This window comes from Phalacrocorax aristotelis, chromosome 3, assembly GCF_949628215.1.
Source record: "Phalacrocorax aristotelis chromosome 3, bGulAri2.1, whole genome shotgun sequence".
NCBI lineage: Eukaryota > Metazoa > Chordata > Aves > Suliformes > Phalacrocoracidae > Phalacrocorax > Phalacrocorax aristotelis.
Genome location: NC_134278.1, coordinates 89,102,122 through 89,125,538, shown reverse-complemented (window position 1 = coordinate 89,125,538; position 23,417 = coordinate 89,102,122). Strand labels below are relative to the sequence as shown.

The 23,417-nt window shown below is 40.0% G+C and overlaps 1 long non-coding RNA gene across 1 annotated transcript in view; it reads left to right on the top strand.

Annotated features, from left to right (window-relative positions):
* The first annotated feature begins 602 nt into the window (after positions 1 to 602).
* The window catches only part of LOC142055030 (uncharacterized), a 275,522-nt gene continuing 252,707 nt past the window's right edge, over positions 603 to 23,417 (top strand). Inside the window, exon 1 of the long non-coding RNA XR_012659779.1 lies at positions 603 to 815. This is a non-coding gene — a long non-coding RNA (uncharacterized LOC142055030). The remainder of the gene's footprint in view (positions 816 to 23,417) is intronic.

Sequence of the window (23,417 nt, the reverse complement as noted above, 5' to 3'; positions counted from 1 at the left end):
TCGTGTTGATGAATATGATGACTCATTGTCCTCTTCTTCAGCTGGTGTTCATTTGAGTTTATGATCTTACAGAAGTATCAAGATGTGATGCTTTTATTCAAGTTTGACCAAAAGAGATCTTTCAATAGAATAGTAAATCTTTGTTTCAGCTCTGTGTATATTGCAACACCAGCTTGTGATATTGTGATGAAAATTCTGTAGTCCAAACAGATTTTGTTCAGATCAGTGGTTGCATAGCAAATCTCAAAGGAATATTTATTAAGAGATCGCACCCCTACCAGAACCAGATCAGCACATGAGAAGGCCTTTTGCTCCTGGAGGTGCTGTTTTTATAGAGTGAGATGTAGGTGTGTTTAACACTCATATCCTCCAGTCAGGAGGAGTTAGGATTTCAGAGGATCTGAGCCTTGGTTACTCAATTTCCCAAAGAACATAGCACAGTATCCGCATCCTCTCTTTAAACTAGAGTTGACCTTCCAGCTTCAGCTGGAGTGGTGTTGAGAGGCATTAGACAGCTGCTATGTTGCAAACCAGAGTTGGCTGCCCTTTTCAATAATCTTGGCAATTTAGCCCAGTGCTTTCAGAGAGAAAGTGCAAAGGATAGTCCTTAGTATAGCACAAGATATTATCAGCATGGATCTTGTTATCATTAATAGATTTTTTTATCTTTTTAGGTCTTAAATGCCCTTGCTGGAAGACGGAAGTTTGAAAACTACAACCTTCCTGGTTTTACTTATTGAATTTTCTGATTGTTGCTGCTGGCAACAGACAAACAAGGACCCTGCTCCAAGATGACCAGTGCTAACTCTGGAAAGGTACGTTTGCCATTTTCTGTATGTTCAACATAACCTTAGCCTGGCAATGGCCCTGTGGATGCAATGGAGAACTAAAGAATAAGTACAGCTGTGCAAGATGATGAGATGCTGCAGGGGAACTTCACAGGCCTTATGGCAGGCGTTTGAATGTAAGTACATTGCTGGGCTCTGTGTGGCCAAAGGAGTTTGAGAGCTTCACTTGTGTGGCAATTCAGAGTGTTATTTTATACTTAGCTGCCAAGCTTGGTACCTGTTGATGCATAAAACCAGGTCCTCTGAACAATCCATGAAGTCCCAAATTGCCCAGGTTACAAGACCTCAAGGATGTATAACATGCAGCTTTTCAGTGTGTTTGGCTCAGCCATACCTACCTTTGTAGATTATCTCTGGAAAAATATTCAGTCATCAGCAAACTTAACTTCTGCATTTATCTGTGCCCTTTGTTGTGCCTGCAAGTGAGAAGAGCTTGCAGGGTGACCATTGCTCTTCACCTGGCTGTGTAGAGCTGATGAGAACCAGAAAGGGCTGCATGCTGCAACTATGTATTGCTTCATTTTCTTCTTTCATGAGTTGAAAACTGGTCTTTGCTTTGATCAGTATTCCAGGGAGGGGATGAAATAAATAGTGTTGGGCTTGTGTGGGGCTTTCTTTTTAAGTCTAAGTGCAGCAAACATGAATTGCTCATAAACGTGTTTTCCCTTACAGTGGGAAACAAATTTTTTATTAATGGCTTCTGTGCTTTCAAATAGAGAGTAAAAAAGGGACTTAGAGGAGGCCAAAGGTGTGGCATCACTGAGAGATCTGTAATATGCAAGCAGGGGGCATGGCTGGCAACCGTTGCCTCTCACAGTTGAGAATGCTCATCTCATTACGTGCGCCAAGCAAAATACAATGAGCTGCTTTCTGGACCATGTTTTTCTAGGGTGGAAGAGGAGAAAGGCTGGTGGCTTGAGCATAGCCAGTCCTAGTCCAGGTACAGCCTTGGGAGAGCTGGGGTCAGGGGGCTGAGGCTGCAAGAGGGGTTTACTGGCTACCATCAAAGGGTCTCTGCTTGTGTCGGGGCCTGTCCAGTCTTATAAGGTGAAAAAAAATTATTCAACTATTTTCTTATAAACTAAGGAAAAGCAGCAGACTGCTGGGCTGCGCAATGTATCTCAAACAGAAAAGTAAGCTAAAATCAGCTTCCAGAAGAAGGAAAACAAAAAGCATGTAACCAAGGCATTGTAGAGCCTTCTTAGTTCCTACTTATATTGTGCTGAGCAATGGTAGCTCTTTTCTGACCTTGTACATATCCATAATCTTCTAAGACAAATAAAACATGGAAGGGTGACACAAGGTTGAGAGTTTGTGGTCAAAAGCTTATCATAGGGTATATTAGAATGTGAATTTATTAGCCTGTCAAGTATTTTGATGCCTAGCTATATGGAGTATCTACTCTTGTGAGCTGCCAGTTGTCTTTTGTATTGTAAATGTAAGGAAACCTATGGCAAATATCTGTGAGGTCAAAGCATACATGTAGGCAGGTTTGCAGCTTACCTCATGTAGTGGTAACTCATATACTTTTAATACTGAAATATTAAATAGATTCCTTCAAGCTAAAAGGTGCAGATAGAAATAAAAAACTTCTAATTCATCAGCTTTCAGTAAAGTTGAGTAATTACAGTGTAAGCAGGTGAAATACCAAATCTGACTTCAGTTTTTGTTTATCATTCTAAAGAGTTTACGCACTTTCAAGAAAGATTTACATGAAGAACACAGATAAGTAAATAAATGAAGTGAGTATATGATTAATGTTTTTAAAATAGTAAATGCTTCCCATTTGTAACATTCTTGAAATAGATTGGCCATGTAGGCCTTGTTTTTCTTCCTCCTTTACAAGGCTGTCTGTTTTTTGTTTATCTACTGTACAAATTTATGTTCAATGCCTCCTTTTCTGTTTAATCCACAGGAGAATGTTGGTCACTGGCAAGATCATTACACTGTATTAATATATGTTTAATTAAATCTTTATAACAAAATATATATGATAAATTACTGTATATGTAATTAAAAGGAATGAATGAGTTGAATAATGACAAAGCAGGAGAATGAAATTACATGTGTGAGTGGGATCAAATGTAACATTAAGAAAAGGACCCACATAGGCACACAGTTTCACTTTTGTAAGATGCTGCAGGCCACAGTTAACACTGTGGCAGATCGGCCCTATGATCGGGAATGTTTACCACTGCTTAATATTGTCTGCTTACTACAGTTCTCATCTGTTGCTGCTTGTCTTATACTGTGTCCAGAGCAGTGGGAAAAAAATGTTATTTCTACCTGTTGGTGTTTCTGCAGGTTATAATCCTGACAGAAAGGCTGTAAGGAGTTGGCAGCAAGGCAGCCTCAGTGGTGGAGCCTGGGAAAAGCTGCTTTCTGAGAAATAAGGAGTCTGTAGAAGAGAAGTAGTTATTCTCAGTTCATTTGCTAGTGACCACGCCATGAAAATCTTCATGTTTTGCGCAAAGTGGTGATTTCAGCAGTGTAACTAAATCCTGGTTCTGCAGGGGACAAAAGCCCCACCTGTGTGTTAAACAAGTGCTTCAGTGCTTTCCTGAGTGTGGGCCCGCAGACAGGAATGTAGAATAGCCTGTCCAGTTTGAACAAGTGACAGGAGCTCATCTTGTGGCTGTATCAAGCAATGGAAATTGGTCAACTCTGTGTTGACCAAATTGGAAGTGGTTAAATGCAGTGGCTGAAGAACACTTCAAATGCAGTAAGTAGATAAATCAAGTTTGAAGGAAGAGATCCTTTCTAGCAAAGTTCAGTAGCACCAACACAGTGGTTGCCATTTCAAGTCAGATAGGGCTTGATGAGAATGGCTACATCTGGATAGAACTTTTAATGTTAAACTTTTGGGGGATCTAAAACTATGTAAATGCAAGTTTGGTTACACACTGGCTCATAGGTAGATCAATATTCCAATGTTCTCACTGCAAAATGAAAAGTGCCAAGATTTTGAGTACCAGATTGATATCCTTAGTGAAGTGCCTCTACCTGTTTGAAATATTTTGTTTCAAAATGTTCAATTAAAAAGAGTAGCTCAGGAAGAAACTGTTCAGTTTTGTAGGAATCTTGTATTAATAACCCTGAATGACAGCGATGGTGTTGATTCACTCAAACAAGATGAGGAATTTCTTCAAAGAGAAACTAAGTGCATGTTTGAAATGAGTGAATGTTTACTTTATGTATCTCTAATTAGGAGCATCCTGCACTAAGTGTAGGTCAACACAGGCTTAGTCACTTAGTTCCACTGTACCATTCTTATTTTTAATTTCTTTTAAGAATAAAAAAAGGGTCATAATTGCTGCTGGCACTGCTGTGGGATCTCTGTCCTGTCCCTGCCAAGGAGGAGTTTTGTGTCTTGGAAGTTCATGTTGTTACCTGTACGCCTCAGTTTTCCTCATTTGTAAAGGAAATGATGATATTGAAATATGTTGGTAGCAAGGGAGAAGGAAGCTCAGTATATAAGATGGCTGTTAGAATTCTAAAATAGTCAGCTTTAGTACCAGTTCAAATTCTGCTTGTGAATGACAATATTACGGAGATAGTTATGTTAGAGATTGTCATTTACATAGTGAAATTAGGTGGGTTTGATTCTGTGACTCAATCACAACAAGTCTGCGTGGAGAAAAAGAAAGTGTCTTAAGATAGAGATGGGCATGGTTCAGAGCTCTGAATCCATGTTGAGGTGAGAATGTTTCAATCTCGCATGAAAAGAGGGTTCTACCCCAATCTTCCCGTGACCGCTCTTGCCCAAATCCTTCAGCACTCAGATGCAAAACCTTAGAACTAAACCCTCCCAGATCTAGGTGGTGCTGTTTCACTCTTGTACATTTCTCTCCTACACAACTCCACAAAGTTCATGGTGTTCAGATTGAGTCTTGGATTCATCTTACTATGGAGAGGTGCAAGCCATAAAGCCCAGATTAAGGGGCTTGAAATATCTTTTAGAGCTGTGCTGTATTTGGCAAATTGTGTTCCTTTGGGGTTGACAGAATTTTTTTGGCAATTAAGTTTTTTACTCCCTGAGTTTTGCTCTGAGATTCAGGTTCAAATAAATCTGAAATGTGGGGCAGAATTCAGTCCAAGTGAGTGAGTTTCCCATGGTTTCTCTCTGAAATAATAAATCCTCTTTGGAGACAGAAGGGCAAACCTCCACCTTGGTTCATCCAGAAGATTTGCAGATGCTTTTATGAACCTGGCTTTAATTTGGGGTTTGTAAGAAAGCTCTTTCCTATTTCTTAAACTTCTGTTTCAACTCCAGGGTACAGCCCTGGCTGTGTCAGAGTTCACAGGAGTTTTTCTACTTCCATTTGCAGCAAAAGCAGGATTTCCCACCCTGAAGTTCTGCCTGTTTTCTGTTTATTGCCCTTACAGACCAAATACTGAGTTAGGAAGTACACTTAGCAAAACATCTATTGATTTCAAAGCTGAATTTCAAAACCTCAAGATTTCATGCTATCCCCCTTAACTCTATTAAAATCGGAAGCGTATTAGCTATCAAATATACTAATGACCCAGTAGATGACAAAATTCAGTTGAGGAAGGCTAGCTCACTGAGAGCATATACATTCCTGGATCTTTTTTCTGTGTTTTTAACAGACACTGGCTGCCTTAAAATCCACATGCCCACTTCCCCGGCACTCATTGTACCATCTGTATACACAACATATAGTGTACCTTGTGATTTAAAAAAAAAAGTAGTGTTCTGCTCTCCAACCCTGCAGCCTGCTGTACCACGTAAACTGGAGCAAAAAAATGTCTGTCTAATCGATCCTTATTTAATAAACAGTGTTATCAATGCCTTTGAGACAGCTGTAAGGTGTATGACATGGGGACATCGAGACATTTGCTGGCTTGCGTTAATTGGCATGGCAACGTTGTTTTTTGGCCTGGCACACCAGATCGAAAATTGAATTTACAGAATCAAACTGTAGTTATCTACATTCCTTGATGTCCTCCCAGGTGAGCTACTGGGCTTCATGCTAATAACTTCTAAAGCAAGCAAACTTTAGCTAATTATGTGCTAGTTTATTCTCCCTTGCTAAATTTTGGCAGGTTGCTTCTGTAAATTATGAAAAATAAATGTGAAATATGCAGATGTCTTTTGTTTGAAGCAGATGTTTGGTCCGCCTTGCCAGAATCTAATCAGCTGTTTCCCTGGAGGTTTTTTTTTCTTCCCCCCACCCCCAATATTGCCTAAGAGCTTTATGAAAACATGAAGGGTTGGGGGAGTGTAGAACAATAGGTAGGACATTGCTTTACTTTCCTTCTACCATACTTCAAGGTAACTCGAGGTAGATTTTTAGGCTGTTGTCTTCTCTGGCTAAACCCACAGCAGATGATGGCAGAGGGCCCGTGAGACACAATGTTGTCTTGAGGACAGGCAGAATGCAAATGCAGCCTTGCCTGTAGTGGGGGAGGTGGTGGTGAGTTGGGAGGGAGCCAGTGAAAGCTGGCTTTGAAGTCTTGATGGTACTGTGTGACCAAGACCCACAACTTGTGTGCTTCCCCCACAGGGACCCTCACAGATGGGGGAGCTACAAATCTCCAGGAGCATAGTGCAGCTGTGTTAAAGGCAAGCTGGGTGGCAGGATCTGTTTCCTTCCCTGTTGCCCCAAATCACCCCACTCCATGCCCTGTTGCCTACAGCATAGCATGGAGAGAGGTTGAATTAGCCTATGTTGCATGCTGCACTGCTTGGCTGGGCTAGATGGAGCCTAGCAGGGGCGTTGCAGTACTCTGTTGCCATCCCATCTAGCATTACCCTGCAGCACAGGGTCTGAATCTGCCTTTAGGGGTACTGACTGTTGGCTGTGGCCTCCTGGTTATAAGAGCTTCTGAAAATGAAGCCCTCTCCAGAAGAGTCTGATCCAGACTGTAACTCATATTTTGTTCCTGGCCTGCTGTGTAGCATGACTTCCAATCTACAGCTGTGCTGACGTAGCAGCTGTGACTCCCTTGCTGTGCCACTCCAGCCTACCAAGAAGCATTTCTGTCTCAAGAGCAGTAGTAACTACAGTTGGAAACCAATGTAAAGTGCAGAAATGGATCCAGACGAAGATCCCTCGAACCTCGGGGACCATTCGCCCTGCCATTACAGCTCCAGCAAGCTCATCAGAAGTTCAGTAATAAGAATAGTAATTATTTTTTTAGTACAGTGCTCGGCACCTGCTTTGCACTTTCCATTTAAGGCTTCCACAGCACTTGCTTGTGCGTGGATTTAAACTTCCAGCACTCCTACAGGGTAAGCATCATTGTCCCTGCTTTGCTTATGGGGAAACAGACACAGATACAGGCTAAGGGATTTTGTTGGTGGGTTGTTTTTTTTTTCTTTCAAAAGGAGAAAAGAGGAGTTTTGTGTTTAAAGGCTTTACTGGGGGTTGGCATCCTTGTTTTGTTAGTCCATCTCACAGCCTCATATTGGAAGCATTTTTTCCAGCTATGGTCAGGGCTCCTCTTGTGGGTCAGCAGAGGGGGAAGTATTCCTGCTATGCAGTGTTGGGATTTGGCTCTGTGTTCGGAGCACTTCATTTTTGGGTGGATCTGGTGATGGCGTCCAAAACCAGCGCTCTTACATTAGGTGCTTGAAGCTGAATGGCAAATGGCTACTGAATTGATAACAACTGAGCGTCTCTAGGAATCAAGAGGTACAGAGCAGTGGGCAACTTCTGACTGATAAGTACTTCAGTACTATGATACTAATTTTGTATCATGGCTGAAGCACAAATCAAGAGCCTGTTGTGGTAGGTGCTTTGGAAGCAATTAAAATGAATAGTCCTTACCCCAGGGACACAGGTCTTGAGATTGTGGCAAGATGCTCTTTACTTGTAACTAGATTGCTGGAGGGAGGGATAATTCAGCAGTCTAAGACTCTGAAGGGAGAGAAAGAACCATTGCCAATTTTTTTAGCTTCTTTACATTGAGGGTTGAAAGAATCCGTTTTTGGTCCTTATGAAAGCATTTGTTTAATCTGACTGTATCATCAAGGAGTATTATTTTTTTTTTAAAATGAATCCTCGTGAGGCAGTATGAATATATAGCCCTTTGATTATTCAAAAAAATTGTACAAATCAAAATAAATTTGCCTGAGCAATTTAAAATAATTAACCTTTGACAAACCTCCCTCTCTGGTAATGGAATAGTAACTATATGAATAAAAGATAAGTCGTGACATTCAATGAATTACAATATTCATCCCATAAATTACAGGATAGGATAGCAATATAATCTACACTTTTATAATTGTAAAATGTCCTGAACAGTAGCCCCCTGTACTCTTCAGGTTAATTTTTTTCTATTCCTTTGAGGTATGTAACTGCTTTTGTATGATGAGCTTCCCAAGCGATGTTAAGTTTTTGCAGTGTCCGCAAAGGCTCTGACCCAGGCCTCCCTTCCCTGCTTTGAAGGGGGGAGTCTTTACTTGAACGGGAAACCCATGCTACAAAGGGATTCTCCTGAATGGTAGCAGTAAGTGCAAATTATGATCCTGGGAGTCTCCTGCTATATAACCAAGTAGAATGCCAATAAACCAGGGGTGTAAACCACATGAGCATATGGACAAAATATGGTCTGAATGGCATGATTATGTTTCTCAGGCCATAATGAATTCATCCCAAGGTGCAACTGTACATCTGTTGTTATAGTGTTCATGATAGCAAACACTATAGTTAAGGTTGCAGTTTAACTCAAATTATAGCCACCTGTTTCCATTCGCAAACAACGTTCTTAAAAATGATTCCTTCTGGACTGATTCATATCAGTCCTAAAGTGGTCATTCACTTATATATTTATTTCAGGGAAAAATTTGTTTGATTTAAAAAGTAGGCAGCTGAATGATTCCTCTCTGATTCTCACTCATGTATTTCCTTAAAAATAAATCAAACCCACTGGCTTTTAAGGGACTGATCCAACTTGCATAGATTTTTTTGTGTGTGTGTGTGTGAATACTGTATTGGGCTTTCTGTGACTCACTTTGTGGCTGCTGGTGTGGAGTAATACTGTGTAGAAACAGATCCAAATACTGCACATGAAGCTTTAGCTGCTTACAAGTAGGAGTCTTGTGAAGACTAGTTTTCTAATATCTCTTCTCATTGTGCAGTCAGTAAGTGTTGCTTAGATGACATTCCATCTTTCTTTAGCTGGGATAAATCCAAACCACTGTCTCTACAGACTGCAGAGGAAGACTTAAGGCTTGCTTGTGTCTTGACAATTGATACCAAGGAAGATAAATTTCTTTCCAGAAAGTTTGCCGCCCCTCTGGGAGGGATGGAGTATGAAAGAGACTATCAGCTATTATCAAAACTTTAAAAACAGCAAAAGAGGGAAATCTAGTTTCAGGTCTACAAATATCATGTTCTTTTTCAGTCACTGCCTTAAACAATTTTAATGCAGAAGTCACCTTTGCAAATGTAAATTCCAGGTTAAGGTATACAAACGTTAAAGGAGAGTCTGCTGCTGATCCTTAAACAGGGATGTACGTCAGTGATACATATAGCATTCTGAAGTGCAAATGAGTCTGAATGTGACAGATTACCAATAAACAATGTTTCTGGAGTAACTGTGTTCTGCATTTCTTAGCAAGAGTCCATAGTGCATCTGTTATTGAATGCTTTCTGTTGTGCTTTAACCTCAGGGGAGTAAACCTGTGACTGTGATTTCAGGTTCAGTTTTGATATGGCAGTATAGAGACTGTTGGGCTGTTTGGTGTGCCATTGTATTGGATTTCATTGCAAGCTCCCTCCTGACAGGTGTGCAGGTGCAGGAGGCAGGTTACATGGTGGTTCTTGAAAAGCTAACTTGCCACATCACAGTCAGCTCCCTCTGAGGGGCAAATGCTGATCCCAGCATGGAGTCTGCAGAGCCACATTAGACCCCAGGTTAATCCACAAGGGTTGGTAAGAAAAAAAATCCTTCCCCTGAGACTTCAGAGCATCGTTGCTCCATTTCTTTGGCTGCATGTTACATTAATTGCCAGAGTAGCAGTAGGCAAAGTACATTGAGGTGCAACAGAAAAGTCATGAAAGAGTTTCTCTGTCCCTTTCACTTCTACTTAAGTGGTCCCACTCACTAAGGACAGGGAAGTTCTCCAGCGTGTACAGAGCGCCTCTTTAAGTAACAGCATTGTTCAGCTTTCATAGACATCTAATCCAAAATATAGCTTGCAAAGGATACTCATGCCCTTGTCCTTCCCTAATAAATGGGAAGCTGGGAAGAGGCTTGTTTGCAGCCTTTCAGCAAGGCAGTGGCGGAGTGGGGGTTGGAACTGAGATCCCAACCCTGTGCTAATCCACAGGGCTTTCCTTCCTCTGTGTATTGGCTCTGCTGCCTCCAAGACTCTCCCTGCCTGTGAAGGTGAGAACATTAATGGGCTGTATTGCGACAGCTCAGCAAAACCTCTGCCGAGTGCACAAAAACTATTCCATTCGGCAAAGTGACTCCACTGTCATGTGTTCATTGTTAGAAGCCGTTGTGGTAGAAATTGTTGGAAAACATAATAAAGACTGTTTTGTGGAGTTTAAAAAAAAAAACTATGGAAGTTGCTGCTTGAAATTAGGACTTGCACAGCCTCTTTTCATTTTCTATCCTGTCAGCATATTTTTCTACCAAGCTCCTGTTCTCTTGGGTGGGACAGAGGAAGATGCTGGCAAGATGGGCAGATGGATGGCAAGCTGCCGCTCAGCCTGGAGCTTGCAGTCCATATCTACTTAGACCCAGAGGGCTAAGCATGGCACAATTTGGAGCCTAAAAGAGGAAGTGAACTTTCAGTGACTCATTTCTAATAACTCTTTTCCTTACCTTTGTTAAAAGGTGCCTTAGTTAAAGCTTGTATTATCACAGTTATAAAGATGCATTAATATAATTATATAGTAATTGCATTAAATTATCAAGATGAAATCATTAAGGCAGCTTTTTGTGTTATTGTTGCTTAAGTTGGATGTCTTTTTTTAAAAAATGTATTTGGGAGAGAAGAGGAAATCTCTTGCAGCTTCAGTATTGCTAAAAATAAAGGAAGATTGTACTCTGCTACTGCTTACTGACACTGTCAAGAATAATGTGAGTGAGATGGAACCAAAGCAGAGAAAAGTGTGTTCTTCCCTGAGCTCTAGCAGAGTAGCATTATAGCTCATTTTATCAGGCTCTCAATCATGAAGTGGCCTTTTTCTCTTGAACTTGCAGGCAGAGAAAATGGCTTACTTCACTGAATAAGGGTATTTTTATGCTTCCTATTTAGCTGTTTGCGGGGAAAATATTATTTACATAGATGAATTCTTGGAGGGAGGAACATGAAATCGACCATTCTCTTTTCTTTCTTTATGGCAATCTTGTGTGGAAATTCTTGTTTTGTATTAGTGATGTAAGAAGAAAGAAGGGGGAATATTGCTTCAGCCTGCCCCTCTTAAATAGGCCTTTTTTTCATAGATGCAGAGTCTGGATAGTCTGCTGGTGGCAATCATATATTTGATTTCCAACATTTGGTGTAGAGCAAAATATTAACAGTGATGCTACCTCTGTGTTACTTCTTCTTGGTTATTCTTTTGTGCATATTTATCTATGTTTTCAAGGCAAAACTTAGTAGTGGCTCACTCAGGGGATTGGTAATTGGATATAGAGCCTTTCACCTCTAGGTCAGTGGTTCAGATTTGTTAAAGGTCAGTACCGCCTGGGAGTTGCTACCATGTGACAGATGCTCGGTGGCCCTTTATGAAATGAGTTGGTGGTCCCAGCTATTTCCTTGAGAGCAGGTGTCTTCAGCATAGATCAAACTTGAAGGCAGCAGTGCAAAACCCATTGTTGGTAGAAAAGAGGAATTGCACTTGGGTATAATGCTCATAGTTTGTATGAACTTAAAAAAAAGAAAAGGCAAGAGAGCAAATATACATGTCTAGATCGTCAGCTGGTGTAGATTTGGCATAGGTCCATTAAGTGTAGCTACAGTGATTATCACCAGCTGAGGATCCCTAGACAACTGTAAATCTCCAAACAAAAAACATTTCCAACATTAAAACACAGTTCACTGTGGATGTACTGTATTAGTAATCTAGAGGTTGTGGATGTTACAGTAATATTTTAATTAACTAAAGGCCAAAATTATAAATCCAAGTAGCTTAGAATTAAAATCACATTTAAAACAAATCCAGGCTTGCTGAAATTTGGAATAACATTAATTCTTCCATCTAGTGATGCCCTGAGATAACCATACAATTATGGTTAATGCATTTTGCTGTTTGCTGTCCCAAAGGAGATGAAATTGGATTTCAAAGATACATTAGTCTCCAACTTTTAATGACTGTGTGCTTTTAACGGCTTTGCCTGTGCTTCTGCCTAAACTTCCAGGGCAACAAAGCCAAGCAAGCAATTCTGAACCGTTGAGGTGTAGTGATGATAGAAGTGAAGTCTTCCATCAAGGGAGCCCCTAACACTAGGGGAGCATAAATGTCTCATAATACCTTCTAATGAAAAACTTTTTGCAGTTGAAGAGTAGTTGAGGTATCTCTGATATGATTGACGTCTTGTTTAAGATGAGTCTCAGTCTTGTCTGACAGTATCCAAGAGGAAGATAAGAGAACCATTTGCTCTAGAAATAATTTCTGTTATGCTGAGATTTTGCTGCAGTATTTCAAATCTGAGTTATTCTAGTACTAATTTCAACTGGGACAATAAAAAGGCATGGGATGTCTTAATTTTGTCATAAGAAATGAGCTTGAAGTAAAATATTTATAAATTCTCAAAAGTCCTTCTGTGCTTTAGAGAGCAAATGCTCTGTTTGAAGAGGGTGCATCATGGAAAGAAGTTGAACTTCTTTGAAATGCAGACTTCAGCCTTAATTACAGAGCAGTGACTAGCACTTCCATTGCTTTAGGCTTAAAAATGATGGAGACGAACGAGTAGCCTCTTCTCAGTAATTGCTTTTCTTCATAATGTATAACTCAGGCTCTTTTTCTTTAAACCCACTGTTCCCATGTCTCTTAATTTAAGGAGCAGACTACCTGACTGTATGTTGCTCTTCCTTACCTCAAAGCTCCTGGATGAGGGGACAAAAACGTGGGCAAGAAAAAAAGTAGAGAAGGTTGGAATTACAGAATGGGTGGTGAAATGGCATTTTAGGTGATGTAGTCTGATGTGCAGGATGATCAAGTCTTATTTTTTTGGGATTCAGCTACAGATTATTCCAGCCATTAAAAAAAAGGAGGCAAACATTGCTTGTGCAAATACTTCTGCTACATCTAAATTGAACAAACTAAGGCTCTGGAAGAAGGAAGGGTAGGAATTCCAGCTGCCTCGTTTCTTTCTAGCTGAAACTTGGAGGTACAAGGGCATAGCTAAGTGTACCTTATTCATTCACCCAGAAAAAGACACCATTTGAATGCACTCTCTGAATAGAAGGCACAATGATAATAGCAACGTCACACAACAGAATGGCTACTGCCAAATCACTTCAGCTTTTCTGCATGATCATCAGGACCAGCAATCTGTTAACCAGCCCATTCCCTAGTTTTTGCTGCAGCAGCATGCTTTAATTTGAGATTACTGTTGCACCCAACAAGAAACAAAGTTCCTGAGAGATGGTTTAAAGAGGAAAAAAAAGGAAATCTCACAATCCAGAAGAGCCAAATATTGGAAGGTGAAGGAAGATTAAGAAGAAATTGCCTGTTACAGAACTTCATTAAAGTCATTTATTAGCTTTGTAATGCCTAACAGTCTGCTGGCTCCAGAATTTTTTCATACAGGGGGGCAGATAAGGGAGCATTTCACTTTCATTTGCATTCTTGATCCCTGCTGCTCTGTTTATAGCGTTGATGCTATTCATACAGCCTTTGCAATATTAATTTTTAATTTATGATGCTCATTAGGAGACACTTAAAACAGAACAATTATCATTTATCTTGATATATTATTTACTAAGACTTGCTGTCATGGTTAGGGACTTGTGATTAGTGGGAGGGGAATAGAAAACAGCTCTGAAAGGTGCTTGGCTGAAGGGACTGGGGCTTAGGAAGTGGTTGTCACCACCAAAGGCCTGAAGTTCTGATGTCTAAGCAAAAGCCTTGCAGCACCTAATCAAAACTCGGGAGGAACCTTCGAAGATGAGTCTGGGACAGTGCTTAATGAACCTGCAAGATAATATTAATGAAACTCACTCGTAAACCACCAGCTCATCAATTATTCATCCTCCTATTGTCCTGGTACTTTGCTGTCTTCCCTTTTTGTCTCAATGTGTTTACTTTTTTTTATTCCCCCATCTCATTTTCCTTTTGTGGACTTGCTGACATGTACCCCTGGTAGCGCTTCCTCCCTGGGAAATTGTGTTTCTTGAGGCAACCGCACAGTATCTACAGTAACAAGAAGGGTAAATTGTGTTCTTTGAGGCATTTGGATAAATGTGCCAGGTTTATTAAGTCTTAATAATCCAGATCACTGATATGACAGTCCTAGATAACCTGATTTGTTACAGGCTACCATATTGGAAACTCGAGATCTATGCATTTCTTAATTACTTTGTAGTGTTTAGTAAATTATTGTGACACATTATCTGTATAGAGGTCTATATGGCAAAACAGAACTTCAAATAGTAGTGACCTACTAGGAATACATAGGAGTACTCTTCCCCCCTTCCCCCCCCCCCCCCCCCAATTTTTCCTCATACAAAACTTCTGAGAATCTCTGTGTTAGTCTCTGAGTTACTGGGGTTGTTTATAATGTATGCTTGTGCAGGAGAGAAAGCAAATTGGATGTTTTGGAGCCTGATAATTGCGGCTCTGCATCTGAAACCAATTGTTGTATTTTTAGCTCTATTTTATTTAGTTATTTTTAGACTTCCTGAAAGGGATATTATTTCTGTTTTGTTTTCTGTTTGACATCAAAGCAGGAACAACAACTTACTAATTCTGTAACCTATTCTCTGGACATTTGGCTTTCAATTTTTTTGAACCATTGCACAGCAGCAGTGGCACTGTATGCACAAGACCTCAAGGACTGATACCGTCAAACACCTTTGAGTTGCACGCACCATTCCCTGTCTCTGTTCTGTTGAAAACCTTGACACTGTGACTAATCTCAAAGGCAACCACTGTATTGCTAAACTCTATTTTCTAGGGGAGAGGATAGGGAAGGAGTTATAAATTCTGTGGTTCAGTAGTTCTGGCCCATTTTATTTTTTCTTCCACCTTCTGGATCTTGCAAGCTTGTTTTTAGAATGTATTTATACTGAAAGGGGGGAAAAATAAAAATCTCTTGCCTAGTGTTATGGAAAAGCCAATACAATAGTCTATGATGACTTTTAAAGTAGTGTAATGAAGATAATGCACAATGCCTATAGCTAGTATTTATGTTATGTAGCACTTTTCATCTCCAAGCCAGTTTAAAAACCTTAACAGATTGATCTCCGCAGCACCCCTTGTGAGCGAGGTATGTAGACATTGTTAGCTTCTTTGTTATGTTGTATCAGAACTTCATTAGGCCCTGGGATGCAAAGGCAAAAGGCATAAGAGGAAGTATTCAGCACACAAATCAATTGCTTCTGTTATTTTGCACCCTGTTGCAGAGGTAGATCCTCTTGTAAAGAAAACACTGTATAATGATTCCCTCCCCCTCCCCAGCAAGATCAGCTCTGACTCTGCTGTAAAAAGTTGCTGGTGCTTGGAGTTAGCCATATGCTAAACCCAAGCAAATTTCTCTGACAATATTTTTTCCTCATTAATTGACAAAATATTCCCAAATGTTCCCAAAAGTTTCCTTAATTGTTATACTACTCATTTAGGCAGGATTTTGAAAACTACTAGCTTGATTTGGAGGTGTAAATCCTATGCTCTGGTGTGTGATATGAGCACTCGGAACTGTAGCCTGACCCACATCTGAGTGAGGTGACACATCTACATGTCAAACTGCAACCCCACACAGGAACTAGCTTGTCTCCTGGAAACATTATAGCTGTGTTAGCATGGCATGCTCCTGGGCTTACTGTGACAGAGCAGGGGGATGAGTATACATGCAGTGTTATGCTCATACAGTGATAAATGGAGGATTCCTCATGGCCCTGTGCTGTTCTGTGTAAGCAGGCACCAGGACTTGGACAGCCCTTCTGAAAATGTGTTGGATTCAAATCACCAAGACACTCTAGACTTTTCTACCTGTTCTAGCTGGTTATACAGGGTTTCATTCATCACCTCTAAAGAATGTTTTTGGATTAGTCTTACATCTTTCCAACCAAATCCTACCTTTGCTGTTCTGGTAATTTAATGTTGGAGTTGCAATTTACTATAAACCTTCTTAGCAGGCAGGTAATCAACTTATCAGAGTTTATTGCACAAGCAGCTGTTCAGCAATCTAATATTATTATTTTTTTTACCTGTTATTTGCGGCTGCAGAACAGGATAAATCCACATTAGTTCCAGTCTCTGCCTGACAAACAATCTCATATCTGCCATGTTCTAATTTTTGATAACTTTCAAGATCTGGGTTCTGCAAACTATGAAGCACATAAATTGAACAAAATAACTTTGAATGAAGCATGCCTGCTTAGTTTCTCTGCTGTTATACATGGCAAAGTCTTAGCATTTATATGGCATGTTAGTGATGTTGTATTGTAGGGCTTTTTGGGGTTTTTGTGTTTGTGTTTGGGGTTGTTTTTTGTTTTTGTTGAAAGGGTTCAACTAGTTTTGGTGGTGGTTAACAGAATTGCTAATGTTGCTAACGTGATAGGAAGAATCACCCCAGGTGCTTATAGCATTTCATACAAGGCACAGCAACAAGCTGAGATGAATAAGTGTGTTTCTTCTAAAGACACTGTGCAATGTATGCTTTTGCAGTAGCAATACTGGGGCTTTTAAACCACAATTGTATTTCCCTAAAGCTTTCTTCGTGATAACATTCAGCTTTTTCAGCTTTCACTGAAGCTTGCAAGGGGGGAATTTGGTAGTCTGTGTGTCAGAGTAGCGTGGCACAGCTCTTTTAATGCTGGCCCTTTATAATCTTTGTAAGGTCATGTAACTTTCCTGATTTTTGCCTAGGGATAACTTTTCCCTTATTTTAACATATTTCCTTTTGTCTGGTTTGGCCAGTAATTGACTTTGTCCTTTTTTCATTTATTTCTCTGCCTCCTGGTTGTAGCATCTTCTCCCTGGAGTCTCAGGTTAGAAGTTTTCCCTTTTGTGAAACCATGACAGGTGCCTAATTGAATGATGAATGTCCCTTTATTACTCTGTAATTGAACTGCCAGCTTTTTGATTGGTTTGTAGAGATGCTCCACTCCTCATCAAGCACTGCGGGGGGCTCCGGGGCTGGCAGGCTGGGCCTACCCTCCATCTGTCTAATCGCATCTCTCCCCTACTTGGGTTTTGGGTGGGGAGGGGGCTCAGGGAGAGGAAAGTCATAATAAATTATGCTAATTTGACATCGCTGTGACAATAAGAATATCGCATTGTTACATGCGTGGTGGTGGCAAATGTGAGAAGACGTTTTGTCGTCATGGCTGCCTGGCCTGACAGGCCCTAGATGAAGATTAATGGCCCTCACCTGAGTGACAGAGCGGGGGATTGTGGGGCAGAGAGGGTCATTCATCATACTCTGACAGGTGTCATTCACGCAGACAGCGGCACCACTATCGCCTGGCTAGCAGTTCCATTTTTCTGCCAGTTAAGCAAGGAGTTTAATAACATCCCCAGAATTAAAACTCATTCTTTGTAGCAGGTCTGACAGCTGAAAATAAGAAAATCAATTCTTCACATGTTATAGCCCAGTTAACTGACTAGGGCTTTGACTTTAATTTAGTCTTTGGGCTGAATTTCAAGTAAGGCACTTTTGTAAGACATCATCTATTAAAATTTACCAATAGCGCTAACTTCACTGTTATTATTGTGGCTGGATTAAAATGCAGCCTTTAATAGTGGATGTCATCTTCATTTGGTGCAAGCTCAAGTGCATACGGCTCTGGTGGGGGATATTCCACTTCATCCTCATTAGTGATGTTTATAGCTTCTCTCTTCATTAATATTGATCCCTTAAACTACAGAGGAAAACAAGACAGACACTAATTTGAACCATTTTGAATCATTAAACTGTTTGAATTTCTTGGTTTCAGTCATTCTGGCAAGCGGAGTAAAATATTTCAGAAATAAAAGAAAAAAGAAGAGAGAGCACAAACTTCTGGCAGCCTCTTGCTACTCATGGTGGGAAGAGCCAGGTTAGCTTTATGTGCTGCTAAGGGTTATGTGCTTCTGAATGGGGCTGGCTAATCCTGGGGAAGGCTTGGAAATAGCCCCTGAGAAAACAGCTCTAAAATAATGACCTTAATATGTGTCTAATATCTCAGCTAGTGAAGCCCGGACAAAAATGTTTGTTGCCTGTTTCATTTAACTTGTTAAAACTGTAGCCCAGAGGCAGGCATGACTGGCTGGAAGCTCTTCCATGGAAACACGAATGAAGAAGACAGATTGATGTCTGCTTGTCTAACTTATGAGGTTTGTGAATAATCAATGCAATACCACTATGAAAAATGCAACCAGGATCCAAAGAAGCGTGAGACCAAGTATTTCCAGTGGACCTGAAAGCATTATTACTGTTGTATAAGGCTGGAGTGAGGCTGTATCTGCAGCAATGTGTGCATTTCAGGTCAACATAATTGAGAAAGATTAATTCAATCTGGAATAAGTGCCAAGAAAGGGCTACTAGGGTGATCAGGAAAATACAGAGCTGTCTTGCAAGGAGAGAACAAAAGACCCCAGCTTGTTTGGACTAGCAAAATGAGGGCTGAGAAGAACTGTGACTGCTTTCTACAAATACTTCAGGGGAGGTAAACACAGAGTTGAGGAGAACAGAGTCTTGATGTGACAGCCCAGGGCTTTGCTTCCAGTTCTGTGTTCTTATAAAGCACCATAATTCATCTCCATGTAGATAATAAATCAAGAACCGAGGGAGAAATTTTATGTGTACCTCTCAATCTCACTGAAGCTATTCAGGTTGAGGAGAAGGAAAGGTTTTGTTTAGGGGTGGTGCGGGAGGAAAGGAATTATCACACTTCAGGAAATTTATTTCTGTCTCTGTTGCAGGTGGAGAGGGAAGCGTAGGACAGCCAGGCTCCTCCACAGACGCCTCATTTAAGTGCCTGGAATTATATGGGAGAAATTTGTACACCTCAGTTAAATGTGAATAAGGAGTTCAGCCCTAGTTTTGTTTTATAGAGAGCGCATTATTGTATACGTTAAGAGCTTGTAAATATTTCATTTGCTCAATATGAAAGGTTAGATTTTATCCTGTGGAGGCTACACGGCTTTGAAAGGAAAAATTAACCTCTCTGGTGTTCTGTGTTATGAATGAATTGCATTTAAACAGTGAGGAGGCAAACTGGGTGCATAAGCGTAGAAAAGCAATTTGACTCTACAAAGTAATAGATAAGAATATTTCACAAGTCTCTTGTTTGGTCTTAGATAGTTGTGTATACGTGGTGTTTCTTTCCAGTGCAGAGGAGAGGCAAGAAGTGAACACCATCCTGGTTTGTGCTGTACTGTCAGGTCACAGCACCAGTGTTATATGGCCTAAGAGGCTGTGCAGGGTGTACAGGTGCTTATTGCATACCACGTAGCCAGTGCTTGCTTACAGGAGAAAAATGCCTTCTAAACTTTTTCTAAATTAGTTAATTTTTTTTTCTGAAATCATTAACAAATGATGTCCTTTCTTGTAACTGCAGGTTATTGCAGTTGTTTGCATATGAGGCATTGAGTAATAAAATATCACTGAGCAGTCTCTGTCTTCACTAGAGAAATATCGTATGGATGATGCTGTATGTGCATATTGGGGGTGAAAAAATGTTGCTGACCAAGAGTCAAATATACTGGCATGTTGGATACCTGCCTGACTCTTGCAAATGAAATAGCCCCTTGGGCTCTTTTTGGTTCCAGTTTCAAACTGGATTGGAAGAGAAGGATCAGCAATGTAGTTGTACTGACATGATAAATTGGTCATAAGTTTGCTGCTTTTGTTGTTGTCTTGTTAACTATGCATCCAAAGTCTTGTTTGTTCTGAATATTTTTATGTGTAGTTGTATGAGTAACGTGAAAATAGAGAAAAGGAAGGGAATAGGTGTTTTCTAGTAGACTCTGATTGTTCTAGTCTTTGGTATTGCTCAGAGAAGTGAGAGCTGTTTTAAAAGCATGTGAGTCACTGACTATTTGGAAAGCAAGCCTTTTCATTAAAGGCAGGTTTTTCATAAGGTAACTAAATAAAGCAGTACTTATGAACCTGAAGAAAAATACACTGTAATAAGTTTTATTTCATTTAATAAGAGAAACGTGATTAAAACACTCTTGTTATTTCACTAATGTAAATGCCTTTATGTTAAATTTATTTTGATTTTTCCCTTCTCAATCTGGCTGGGTGGGTCTGCACTCCAGACAGTAGATTCAATGAGACTTACACATGGAAAAAATAGGAACTTGGCAGTCAGAAATACCTGCTTTTAGAATAAATTAACAGAGGTTGGTTTGTTGTTTTTTTTTTTTCTCTAGGATGCAGCTATACATTTATCACCTATCTTTCCTTCTTTTTAAGTCATCAACATTCTAATCCAATGACACACAGTTACTCTGGAATTTCCATATATTAATATGTTAGTGCAATTTATGCACTCAGAGGCAGCCAATGACTTCTTAGGAAGATTCTGCAGAATCTTTACAAAGTTTCACCCAAACTGAAAGTGACTGTTTCGATTTTGTGCTTTCTGAGGTAATTTTCCATAAAATAAATTCTTAAAATGCAGACTCTGCTTGCTAGGCTTAGTCATTCACAAGTAAGATGATTTTTTTTTATTACCATCTGTATGTAATTAAGACTACTAATAAGTTACTCCAAAATTGTAATAACTAAAGGGCACTGGAAAGTTTTAGATACTTCATGCAAGCAGCTATGGAAGACAGTATGTGATGTTAGAAGGGAGAGGTGGGAAAAGCAACACTGAAGGCTGCAGAGTGAGAGGGTGACTACTATTAGTCCAACAGGTTTCGTCAAAATCTGACTGTTCTGCTTAATTTAACAGCAAAAAGTAACAATATCTAGTACTTGCTGTGCAATATCATCAAATAGGACAGGATGCCTAATTCCAGTTTAGGAAGGGCTGACACTGGTGAATTGTGAGGCAGAGATGAAATTAGCACCCTGTTCTGCATTCCGTCAGACAAGCTGGCCTAGTTATCTTAAGACAAGAATGTATTAACTAGTGCAAGTAAAAATAGCAAAAGGAGTGCTAAAGTAGCTTCTACTTAGCTGACTGTATTTCATGTTTTAATTATTTTCACGAAGCTACTTCTTAAAGCACCACTGACAGTTCCTCCCCCCCAGCATGAATGCTGGCACTTGTACATCATGGCTTTGTTCTGGGTAACAACATCTGTATAGAAATCTTCAAAAAAGTCTTGGTTTTTGAGTGGATTCTTACTATGTTACTTAAACCAAATGAAGTGGGTTTCTAGAGCATGGCCAGGTACCTGGCTTAGGATGGAGGTTTCACTGACTTGATAGAGAGCCTTGATGACTAGAGTAAATGAAATATCTTAGGCATTTAAAGTGACTTTCCTCTTTCTTCCCAGTCTTCCACAAGGTCACTAACCTATCCAGAAGGAAACTCTTACTACCCATGCCTACATGCCACAATGGAAAATCTTGACTATTTTAGAGGTTTTTTTTTTTACTATATCTTGTACTATGTCCACTCACTGCTATGTCATGCAAGAAGAATCCCCTAATCCTTCTAAAATCAACAAAGTCACCTAACTTAGCTGAATGCGTTGATTTTTAATTTTATCATTAGATACTGACTGTTCTCAGCTGTTTTGTGGTTATTAAAAAAAAGGTATTAATTTTTATGGAAGTGATGCTTTTGTCCAAGATAGCTTCAGATGCGTAGTCATTGATGAAAGTGTAAAGGAAGGTTTTGCAAGTTCGACATTAGGTGTAGATCTTACAGCAATAAGAGCATGATTTAAGAGGAGGTTATGCAGGCAATGTGATTCTAGCAGGCTCAATTACAGTAGGAGTTAATTTGATAGGGATCATAGACCTACACTGTAGCCAATTAGTAGGATGGAACTGGAGTACACACAACAAAAGGGCTTGATAATAAGCAAAGTGCTTAGGAACAGAAGCCAAATGAAAATGAAATAAAAGGCTGTGATCCAAAAATCTATGGTCTTGAGAACATGGGACAGCCTCCAAATGGATGATTATGGCATTTATCACAAGGTCCATTGGGTCAAAATACCTATTAAGGTTGCTACAGAAATTTCATAAACAGGAAACTGCATAAAGAAGGTGATTTGGAAAAGGAGGAAAATGCTAATCTAATTTGGTATCAGTACTCTTGGATCTACAAAGGTAACATACAGGCTAATATTCATTCTGCCCAACTTTGAGACCACAAGTGCTTGTCGGAGTTAGGATCCTATTTGCCTTAGGTTTGGTGGTGGTATTGTAGCAGAGAGAGGGATTTCCAGAGGCTGGCCCAACCTGGAGTGGTGGGGAGCCGCTATACTTTGGAGGTGACAATTTGCCCTGGCAGGCAGGGAGCTCAAGGTGCGTTTCAGCTGAAATGCATCAGATTAGATCTTAAATTTGGGCACCTAGGCCATATGGTGTAGTTATGATGGGGATCTGTTCTGGCTGTAAGAGAACAAATGAAGGGATGGGTACTTGACACCAAACATAGGCACTGCATGGTGGTGTCACCGTGCAGGTAGATGCACCTTTAAGGTGTAATGGCACAAAGTAAGGTGTATGCTTTAAGGTGTAATGCTACAGCATGACTTCAGCAAGCTGCAGAGAATGTTACCAGAACCTGAAAGAGTTATGATAATAAAGTGTTACAATAAATAACGTAAACCAGGTCAGTAATAGAGGCAATCAGTCGATCCTTGTGGAAAGTGGCCTATGGCACAGAAGCACCATTAGATGATACACTGCTAAAGAGTGATGCTCCAAAAGCCTTGCTGCAGAAGGAATGAAAATGACATTACAAGAAGAAATAGCAAGACCATGTTGGGATTAGCGATTCTGAGGGTGTCCGAAAGAGCTGGATCAAAGAAAGTGCTTTTGAGATCATGCTGAGGAACCCCATGTGCTCCTCATTGGAACCATGCTAATAGATTCATTTTAAGGCCTGAAAAGACCGTTATGATTATTGCTTTTGTAATATAAACCAGAGAGCCTTATCTTTTAATTTTGCATTAAGCTGCTAATGTGTATTATGTAAGCATGCCAGATGCTTACATTAAGAAAGTTTCTTTCTAAAAGGTTTCAAATTGTGAAGAATCTACCATCAACCATCTTTTTCATGCTTAAAGTGTTCCATTTGTTAGTTATAATTTCATCATTGTGGCTACGAACTATTTCATGATGTTATGCATATTTCCTGCTGACTTAGAGATTAATACACTGATGTCTTTATTTCATATTCAGAAGTGGATAACTCTTCTTCATGTGATGTAAAAATCAGACTTCTAACCTTCTTTTGGGTAACTCGGACAGCTTACAGAAGTGTCAGGTCAATGTAATTGCCTTTAACCAAACCAGTAA